Source organism: Molossus molossus, unplaced genomic scaffold (genome assembly GCF_014108415.1).
Source record: "Molossus molossus isolate mMolMol1 unplaced genomic scaffold, mMolMol1.p scaffold_m16_p_13, whole genome shotgun sequence".
NCBI lineage: Eukaryota > Metazoa > Chordata > Mammalia > Chiroptera > Molossidae > Molossus > Molossus molossus.
This window is the reverse complement of record NW_023425348.1, coordinates 11468718-11479312: the sequence shown is the minus strand read 5'-3', so window position 1 is coordinate 11479312 and position 10595 is coordinate 11468718. Positions and strand designations below refer to the sequence as shown.

The window sequence follows — 10595 nt, the reverse complement described above, 5'->3', positions numbered from 1 at the left end:
GAGGGAGGAGAGAGAGAGAGAGCGAGAAACATCGATGTGAGAGAGACACATCGAGTGGCTGCCACCCACACGACCCCAACTGGGGCCGGGGACGAACTGCAACCGAGGTCCGTGCCCTGAGCGGGAACCGAACCCGGGTCTCTGCGGTCCGCGGGCCGACTGCTGAGCCAAACCGGCCAGGGCACCATTTTACTTTCTTACAGCTGCTTCCCTTCTTGACTTTCAAGGTCAGAGGCAGGAAAAAGTCTTCAACAGGTGTATGGAACTGTCTAGAATAGTTCTACCAGCTATTTACAGTGGACGGTTCTTTTCACCTGCGTTGTTCTGCAGGGCACTCGAGTTCTAAACTGCACCAAATATGAGTGAACCGAGGTCTTTACAAACTGTTGTTACATAATATTTGAGAGAAGAAAGTGAGACTGTGCTTAACCTATGCTTCTGATCTCTCGAAACCTTGTATCAACTCCTCTATTTTCCTATGAAACCTCCTGGGATTTCCACAAGCCACTAAGACTGTGCGCTGTGGCAGGGGCGACAGCTCGCTTCTCAGCCAGGACACACACACTGATCCCTCCTCCCGTCCCTGCTGTTTCCGCAGGCCAGCCCCTCCGTGCTTCTCCGCAGGTGGCTCGGGAGGTCTCCATGGTGCAGCATTCTACACCACGTATGTTATTAAAAACCACTTACAAATGTTTTTCCACGATCTGTGTTTAACAGTGTGGGTGGTTAGCTCTGTCTCATCGATTTGCCCTGCCCTCATTTGTTAACCTAGTCCACAGATTAGAGTCTGGTTAGTTAATAGACTTTATGATTTCCCCCTGGTCACGAAAGGAAGCAGACGTGGCAAGGCAGGATTGGCAGATAAATTTCCAGTGGTTAAAAACCTCACAGTCTTGGGCTACCTGTCGAGTCTGTGGTTGTTTGGGGCCAACCTGCTGCACCAGCCTGGGACCTCAGCAGCGAGAGGAAAACAGCCTGGGCGATAAGGAGACACCATTTGGGCGCAAGGAGATTTGAAGATAGAGAGCGACCGTGAGGCAGCCCGATAAAGAGACGATGTTACAAGAACCCGGTCAAAGCCACATCCCTTTCAATGAGGAACATGTTCTAGCTAGGTTTGCACGTTACTTCCTTCCAGGCATGTTGTGGGGATTCGGCCCGGGTGATGTGTTTGTCTTTGGGTGCCCGGAGCTATGCGAACCCTCTGAAGTCGTGTTACTTTGTAGCCTTGCTCGGGATTTGCGCCAGTCCCTCCCTTCACAAATGAACGGACAATGGGGCCCTTCACGGGAAGAGAGTGAGTTGGTAATTCAGTCCCTCCCCCAGTCAAGGCTGTGATCAGTTTCCTCCTCCATCCGGGTTTCGAGGTCTGGGTTACAGCGCTGCTGCTTCAGAGCAGCACGGAGCCGTGCTCGGGCACCTGCTTTCCTTGAGGATGGAAGGAGGATAAAGTATGTTAACCCACTGTTTTAATATGTTCCAGGTGCTAGTCTTTATCTTTTTTTCTTTATTGATTTTAGAGAGAGAGGAAGGGAGAGAGAGAGAGAGACACCGATGAGAGAGAACATGGACTGGCCGCCTCCTGCACGCCCCCACTGGGGACTTGGCCCACAACCTGGGCACGTGCTCTGACCAGGAATCGAACCAGTGGCCTCTTGGTGCCTAGATGGATGCTCAACCACTGAGCCACACTGGCGGGCATCTTTTTTCTTTTTGATGCTCCACGCGTTTTTATCACACTGTGTAGAGACCAGCCTTGTCTGGCAACGGGAGTTAATTCTGAAGGCTTCGAAGGGTTAAAAGCCTTGCAGCATTTTCCTTCAGCTGCCGCAGTCTCACTGGTGGTCCCTTACTCCCTGCGTTTTGGGCATCAAGCTCTTAATTCTGTTACCAGATGTGAGCTCACAACATGCCCCGTTTCCCATGCGTTACCCTCGCCTTGCTGGTGGTTCCGCAGCTCCCACTAGGCGCCCAGGCTCCGGGGGAGCGCACCGGCCTGCCCTCACAGCTGGAGGCCACATCCTGCAGTGGGGTGCTCCGGCTGCACGGCTCGGAGGGGGGGGGACGGGACCCAGGGTTGCCAAGGCTGCCCTGTGATTGCAGAACTCAGAACTTCGTGCCAGGAGAGGCAGCCCCGCCCCCGGGCCCCCGTGCTGTGCCCTTGGACGGTTAGTTGCTGTATTTCACCGTGTTTTCCGTTTTTCTTGGGCCATATGCACCGACATTGTAACACTTGCTCTCTTTGCCACATCACAGTCAATAAACTCGTGCGCTTTCTGGTGTGTATCACATCCGAGGTGGGAGCTGTCATGTGAAAGGGGCCGTTTGTGGTTTTCAGCACCGAGCAGCCCTGCGTCTCTGGGCTGCATCCCGGCAGGACCTGCATCCATTCCGTGGCGTGCTGGATCGGCTCCCTTGGCAAGAGCCGGTTGCCCAATGTTCAGGAATTTTCCAGATCCTCCTTGTTCTGTTGGTAGCTCGCAGAAGGCCACGGGGGCCTCTGGTTCCAGGGCGGGCTCACCAGCCCACCACTTCCCAAGAGTCATGGAGCAGAGTCCTTGAGAAGAGCCGGCACTCGACAGCTTTGAAATGAGACAGGACGAACTGCACAGAACAAGCGTGCCCACGTGTAGGCCAAGGCGGAGGGGTGTACCCTGAGAACGCTTAGTTCGAGGTGGTGACTTAAAAGCAGAGACACCTGGAAATGAAGCAGCCTTGAGCTCGGGTCGAGTGTCCAAGCCCGCAGGGCTTCCCGGGGCAGGGCAAGGCCAGCGTTTGGGGAAGTGCAGCCGCCGGCAGAGGAAGCCGGCCGAGGGGGTGAGTGGCGGGACTGGGCAGGCTCAGCTGAGACAGCAGGGATGGGGATTACCCGCCCTGCTGCACCTCTGTGTGCAGAGGGAAACCAGAGGTGGCTGCATTGAAGCACACGCCCGGTGTTCTGCATTCATCTTGAACCGTTGTGTTGTGTGCACCGGGCTGGCTTCTTTCTCAGCAGATGTCTGCCTGATGCCATTCAAGACCCCACTGCCGACGAGCTGGTGACCTGGCCAGGAGGGGGCTCTGCAGAGGTCCGGAGTGGGAGCGACTCCTCGGTAAGTTGAATGTATTACCTGTTATTACCTGAAAGTATTGATGGAAACCGGGTGCTGGGTCAGACAACTCAGACACTGACGTGAGGACCTGCCTTGAGAGGTTCCTGTAGGTGCCTGTGTCACCGCCTCAAACTCACGCGTGGGGTTTGCTCTGAGCCTGACCTGGGCTGGCGACACTCAGACTCGAGAACCACGGCGGTGGAGAGCTCAGTCCTCGTTCTCCTGGGCGCCCCTCACCTCGGCTGCCCCTCGTCTTGGGTAAGCAGCCGATTTGGGTTTCCTAAGCGGTGATACGGCTCCTCGGTTCAGAAGACCGGTGGTCAAGGTGTCAGTTCAAGGGCAGCCCTCGGGACGGGAGGCCCGGGTCTCAGAACTCGAGCTCCGCGCGAGGACTCTCGGAGGGCAGCCTGCTGGGTGGGTGCTGGGTCCCTCGGCAGTGCAGAGCAGCCGACCCTCGGACCCCCGAGAACAGAGGAGTAAGGTTTGCTCTTGATACAAGTCAGTGATGGTGATCAACCTTCACGTTCAGCTTGATGCTGGAAACCACAAACTAGAGCTGTGACAGGTTGTCTCTGGACTCAGGGCAAGACTGTGCCTTCACTGCTTCTCTCTCAATACCAGACAGACTAATTCTTAACCTTGAGAAGCCAGGGACTCGAACCTCTGAAGAGAGCGAGGCTACAGCCCTTGCTTGTCACGCCCTGTGCAGCCCTGGTCCCGGAGGGACTGCTGTAGCTTAGGTAACTTGGGCAGAAGGTGAGCAGGGTTCATGACGGCCAGGGTCCCTTCTGCTCCCAGAGCTTGAGTTCTGTGACGGGGCCTCACAGTCCCATGGTTGCCATCGCGTTGAAACCTCCACGGCTGGCCCCTGAGGCAGAAAAGGGACCGGCCTGGAACAGGTATGCCTGAGGCCAGCCTGCAGTGTGTGGGTTCCGGTCTGCCTGAGGCCAGCCTGCAGTGTGTGGGTTCGGGTCTGCCTGAGGCCAGCCTGCAGTGTGTGGGTGCTTCACTTCATGCAGGAAAGATTCCCCAGTGAGACCAGGTGATTGTGAGAGAAAGTCTGTTAAGCTGGGGCAGGGAAACAGGAAGGGCTCAGGGTAGAAGAAGCAACAGGGGAGTCCGGGTGGGGCTCCGCTTTGGCTCTTGAGAAACATCACAGGACAGAAGGGGCCAGAGGGGCTGCTGCCTGCTCCTGGGAGTCAGAGGGAAGGGGCCTGGAGACACAATCGGGGTGAGCTGTCACAAGTCTGTGGGGACCCTTCACGCTTGGGAGAAAGTTAATGCATGATGGAGGAGAGGCTTGGGTGCGCTCCAGAGAGTCCGCGTGGGGTCTTGTTTTGAGGGTTCTTATCTTTTGGGAGCAGGAATTCAGGGGGAGCTCTCAGGGAGGGGTCTTACAGAATATCCGTTAGTTTTCCAGGTGTGCCCGTGGATATGTGGATCCATCAAAGTGAGGGTAGAGGGGAGCTGGCGGTTTCTCTGGTCAGTTTTACCTCGGGTCTGTCTGGCTCTCGCTGCTGCTGTTATTCGTGCCCCTGACCTCGGCGGCCCTTGGGTCTGGCTGGCGCACAGGGCACTAACGGGTCCTCGTTACCTGCCTGTCTGATTCTCCAGCGAGGGAGGAGAGGCAGAAACCATTGGCTTTCAAGCTCCTTGGTTACGGAAGGTCGAGGCTGCGAGTCACTAGCTGGCTGCACGTTTGGCCTTGATTAACGGGCTCTCTCAGTTTCCCCACTGTGCTTGCCCAGGAGCTGCCCTGCTGCCCTGCGTGGGGGGTGGGCGGACGTGGCCTGGCTGTTACGGACCCGCAGCCTGTGGTCTGCGTGACATCGTCCCGGCAGGACACGCGTGGGATCTTGTGAGAGGTGTGTGCCCAGAACTGTCATGTGGACTCGCGTACTCGAGCACATCGGAGACCAAGGTGCACAGCCCTGTGCGAATGAGGGCACGGACCCCTCAGGCTGTGAGGAAGGGCAGGGGTGCAGCTGTGCTCGCTGCGTGGCTGGCTGTCCTCCGAGGTCAGGCGCCTCGGGACCGCACCGCTCCGCTCGCCGGTGACGCTGCAGCGCGTGAGGGTCCTCTGCGCGCCCTGCGCGGTAGCCTCGTTGCTGTGACTTCTCCGAAGATTTGTTTCCGTCGTGACTGTGTCAAGGATGCTCATCCCCTGCACGGTTAGTAACAGGGAAGTGGGTGCTGAGGGTACGACTCCCCAGGAGTGACAGAAGCTATTTCCTGGGCCGTGAGCTCAGAGTGTTTAGCCAAGACAGGAGGTGACTGACTATGTAGGATTCTCTCAAGAACATCTGCTGAGCCCTGGCCGGTTTGGCTCAGTGGTTGGAGCGTTGGCCTGCAGACCAGAGAGTCCTGGGTTCGGTTCCCGCTAGGGGCACGTACCAAAAAAAAAAAAAAAAAGAATATCTGTTGAGGAGACAAACTAGGGTCCGGAGAAGGAAGCAGGTTAGTAGTTGAGAATTCAAATGGAGTCTGTTATTCAGGTGCATCTGGAAGCTTTGGTGAATTTTTAAAGACAGATTTATTTTATAAACCATATGTCCTTAATGTCATCAGTAAGTCCTGGGAAACAGACTTTAAAGGAAAAGACATGTACAGAAACTGATTTTCCCATAGACCGATACAGGCAAGAGTTAACTTTTTACAGCATTTCTACTCACAGAAGCATCACCAAACTGCTAAAGCAAGACCCAAACGTGTCTAATGATAAACATTGAAATAAAAGTGAGCTGTACATACCTTTAGGAGAGATTAAGAAAAATGAGTAAGGTAATTATTTTCCAGCCCACTTTTTCTAGTTCAGGGGCACAGGCGGCTGCAGCCCAGCTCTGCAGCTCACGGGGCAAGGAAGGAACTCACCCTGGACAGGGAGCCGGCCCGTCAGGGACTGTCCACTACACCCACCCAGCCACCCAGCCTGGGGCCACTGAGTCGTGCCCGTGGACCTAACACACACACCTCTGGGATGTGGGAGGAGCCGAGGTCCCTGGAGAAGATCCCCAGACCTGGGGAGAACGTGTAACCTTCACACAGACACTGGCTGGGAATCACTCTTTTTAAATCAACATTGTCATGGAATGATGTTTAAAAAAGTGAGGTTTTTTGAGGGCCTAATGTATAGAAATACAGTTAACCCTTGAACGGCATGGGTTTGGACTGTGTGGGTACACTTATAGGCAGACTTTTTTTTTTTTTTGCACAGATAGAGAGGGAGAGAGAAACATCGATGTGAAAGAGACACACCGAGTGGCTGCCACCCGCACGACCAACCAGGGCCGGGGACAAACTGCAACCGAGGTACATGCCCTTAGCGGGAACCAAACCCGGGTCTCTCCGGACCGCAGGCCAACGCTCTAACCGCTGAGCCAAACCGGCCAGGGCTAGGCAGACTTTTTCAATAAATATGTATAGAGCGGTAAATGTGTTTTCCTTACGATTTTTAGTAGCAAATTTTTCTTTTCCTTACTGTATTGTAAGAACACGGTATATAATACAGATAACATGCAAACTGTGTGTTGATAGACTGTTTATGCTATAGGGGAGGGTTGGTCAGCAGCAGGCTATGAGTGGTTTTGGGGGAGTCAGAAGTTAGACTTGGATTTTTTACTGTGTGAGGGTCACCGCCCTTAACCTGCACATTAAGGGTCAGCTGTATTATATATAAAGTTCAGAGTTCGATTGTTCAAATATATCATTCAGAATTTGCACACACACGTATATTCAGAACCCCGAGGCAGACTAAGGTGATGGCAGGTGAGGGAAGCCACGCTCCTTGCAGACCGAACTGGGTCACAGCCACGTCACAGAACCGTGGTCCCGAGGAAGCAGCTGAAGACTGGCCGGAGGGACCTCGTGACCAAGGGTTACAGAAGAGGCCACATTGAGATGGGTAGGCAGTGAGGGAAGCCACGCTCCTTGCAGACCGAACTGGGTCACAGCCACGTCACAGAACCGTGGTCCTGAGGAAGCAGCTGAAGACTGGCCGGAGGGACCTTGTGACCAAGGGTTACAGAAGAGGCCACACTGAGATGGGGGGGCAGTGTGGAGCGCGAGTGGGCTGCGGCCCGTGGTGGCTGGGACGTGCCGGAGGGGTAGCTCAACTGCAGGGGTGCCTCCTAAACCCCAAGCGGGCTCCTGGCCTGGAGCACCGGGAAAGGTGCCCCCCTAGCACCCAGCCGTGGAGAGCGGTGGGGTTTCCGTGGCCAGGGAGGGGCGCAGGCACCTCCGAAAGGGCCAGCACACGTTTGATTCTTGCCCTGGGCTCCGCTGGAGGGAGGGCAGAGCAGACCAGGCTGCAGGAGGGTAGTCAGGGTGGTGGCCTGGGAGAGGCTGAAGGGTCGGCTGCCGGGACCCCGGGCGGAATGAGTCTTCGCCCCACGCGCAGAAGCGTCTTCTCAGGCCGAGCCCGCTGCTTCTGCAGCATGGCCGGGGAGCAATAGCCCCACTTCGTTGTTTTTTAAAATATGTTTTCATTGATTTTTTAAGAGAGAGAGCGATAGAAATATCAATTAGAGAGATACATGAATCGGCCGCCTCCCGCACACCCCCTACTGGGGATCGAGTCTGCAACCTGGGCGTGTGCCCTGCCCGGAATCGAACCGGGACCTCTCGGTCTGTGGGACTGCGCTCCATGCCCTGAGCTGCACCCTGTGGGGCTCAGCCCTGCTAGGAGTGTAGCTGGAGGCTGCAGGCAGAGGCGGATCTCTGGGCGCCCCGAGACTTGGCTCCCCTGGTACTGCTAACTACCTAGGACCGTGAAATGTGCTGTTGGACGTGCGGTCTCTGGGCTCCGCCCTGGGCCTTCTCCGTGTGGCACAACCCCTGGCCTCATGGAGCTTATAGTCGTGGAGGGGTGAGGGTAGAGAGCAAGACTTGAATCAAATAAGCACACCAAGAATAGATAATTAGAAATTGTGACAGATGCCCCAATGGAATGACCAGTAGTACTATTAAAATATGTGCCTAGGGCCCTGGCCAGTTTGGCTCAGTGGTTAGAGCGTCGGCCCACGGACCAGAGAGACCCGGGTTCGGTTCCCGCTAAGGGCACGTACTTGGTTGCAGTTTGTCCCAGGCCCCAATTGGGGTTGTGCGGGTGGCAACCAGTCAATGTGTCTCTCTCACATCCATGTTTTTCTCTCTCTTCCTCCCTCTCTCCCTCCTGCAAAATAAATAAATAAATAAATAAATAAATAAATAAATAAAAAGAAAATAAAATAAAAACGTGTGCCTAGGCATCTGACCTAGGAAGGGTGGTTCAGGAAGGAATGACATTTAACTTGAGATCTGACTGAGTTAACTAGGGGAAGCGGGAGGGGACAGCATTTACTCAGGGGAAACAGATACTCTTGTTTTGACAAAAAACAGAGAAGCTTTGCCCTGAAGCATTGGCTACTTTCAGAGGCCTGGAGGGACCGGGAGCTGAGAGGTTTGAATCCTGGCTGTCATTGGAATATGTCATTGGGCTGTCACTGTCTGTGCCTTAGCTTCCTCGTCTGTAAAACCTCCTGGGGTTGTTGTGAGAATTACATGCCTGGTGTGTACCCCTCACTGGTTCACTGCATGTCAACCACTGATCTCCAGTGCGGTGCTGTAAGAGGTCCGGTCCCTCGGCGTTCAGGAGGGGACCTGGGTAGACGGAGTGATTTTCCAAAGATCAGGGAACGAATTAATGGAAATTGACTTGGGCAGAGGATGTTTAAAAAATTCAGTTCTTTTTTTTTGTTTTTGTTACGTCATTGCTTCTCTGTTGATTCACACGGTTCTCCGTTGATTTACACCGGTGCATTTGAGTACTTAGAACTAAAAATGGGTATTTTTTAAATTCATCATCTTGTTTTCCCATTCCTTAGAGCTTGTTTGGTGTGGGTGTGGCTCTGAGTGACCTGAGTGTGGTGAGGAGATTCAGGGTCTCTGGGGGTTGCTGGTTCCCACTCAGAAGATGGTGCAGTGCAGGGTACCGAGTCAATTTCGATTCGATGGGCATACTGGCAGCTCTCTGCACTGGCCCAGTATGTGCCCGGCACTTCCTGGTACTGCGGCCTCCAGCTCGGGACACTCATAAGTAAGGCCCGTATGGTTCTGACCTCGAGGTTGTAAACTCGAGGTGGTTTGGTGTTAGACGTGTAAAGCAGGTGTTCTCCGTGAGGAAGGAGCGGAACCACTCCCTGGAGAGGGGTTCATCCAGAACTCGGCAGGGATCCTAGAGGTCCCAGGGAGGGGGTACTAAAGGTATGACATGCTATAATGGGACCTTATCATGTTCACCCATGTATGTGTGGGGTGAGGCAGTGTCATGGAGCAGGAACAGGGCTGTGTTTTTTCCCCCCTCCTTTATTTTTAGAGAGAGGGGGAGGGAGAGGGAGAGAGAAACATTGATGAGAGAGAACATTGACTTGCCGCCTCCTGCATGCCCCGCACTGGGGGTCCGGCCCACAACCTGGGCGTGTGTCCTGACCGGGAATCAAACCAGCGACCTGTTGGTGCAGGGATCGATGCTCAGCCACTGAGCCGCACCGCCTGGGCTGGCTGTGGCTGTCTTGAGAGAGCTCTGTGCTTTCATTAGATACACTTACCTTCCTGGAAACTTAGTTACTTTTGGTATATCTGAGTCAGTGTAGTAACTATCTACATTGTTGTGACGGGATTCAAGAATGGAAACTTAAAAGTTTCCAGTTCACTCTGATGAATTATTTGTCATTCTTAGAAAGGTAGGTGCTCTGAACCCCCGACTCGCCCCTGAAAGCTACAAACTCTTATTTCCTGTCAGACTTTTAGGTGATAAAAAAACAGGATTGTATGTGGTAAGGCTTCGTAGTTTTCAGAGCACTATTATCTGCATGACCATAGTCGATCCTTGCGTCATTATCCCCATGTTGTAGGTGAGAGACTGAGGTTCAGCAAGGTCAGCTGGCTTTTCCGCATAGTGGGGACCGAGGTAGGACCTTCTTGAACTCTTTGACCCTGCTTTTTCGGAGGAAGGATTTTGCTGATTAGAATACAGGTACGGAAGCTTTTAGGAAACAATTTTTTATAAGTTAAAATGGCCACCATAAGTGCTGGGTGGGTGAGGACTGTGATGTTAATGCAAGGAAAGACCTTTGCCCTGGCAGGTTCTCAGGTTCTTCCAGCGACGGGAAGTTTGGGTGCAGGGACCACGGCTGAGATCGGCCGCGGGAGCAGGTAGGAATGCCAGGTGTTTGGATGGTAACTCTGGGCAGTTGGCCCTTCTGTTTTGTTGAGAATGTTCTGGGGCACTGTGAGTTCCTCTCCCAGGGGCTGGTGAAGGCAGTGAAATTCATACCACAGAGATCATGTAGACATTTAAACACTCTGGCCAAGTCTTTTTCTCTTTTTCTTTTTATATGTTTATTGATTTTAGAGAGAAAGGAAAGGAGAGAGAGAGGGAACAGCGATGTGAGAGAGAAACATCACCCGGTTGCCTTCCGCCAGCGCCCCAAGTGGAGATCGAACCTGTAACCTGGATCCGTGCCC

The 10595-nt window shown here is 53.9% G+C and overlaps 1 protein-coding gene across 6 annotated transcripts in view; it reads left to right on the top strand.

Annotated features, from left to right (window-relative positions):
* Positions 1-2131: 2131 nt before the first annotated feature.
* Positions 2132-10595, top strand: part of JAML (junction adhesion molecule like) — a 30453-nt gene continuing 21989 nt past the window's right edge. Inside the window, exon 1 of one of the 6 annotated variants that reach the window (XM_036259265.1) lies at positions 2132-3092. The gene's annotated coding sequence lies outside the window, so the exon portion shown is untranslated. The other 5 variants (XM_036259259.1, XM_036259260.1, XM_036259262.1 and 2 more) reach the window with 5 other exon arrangements.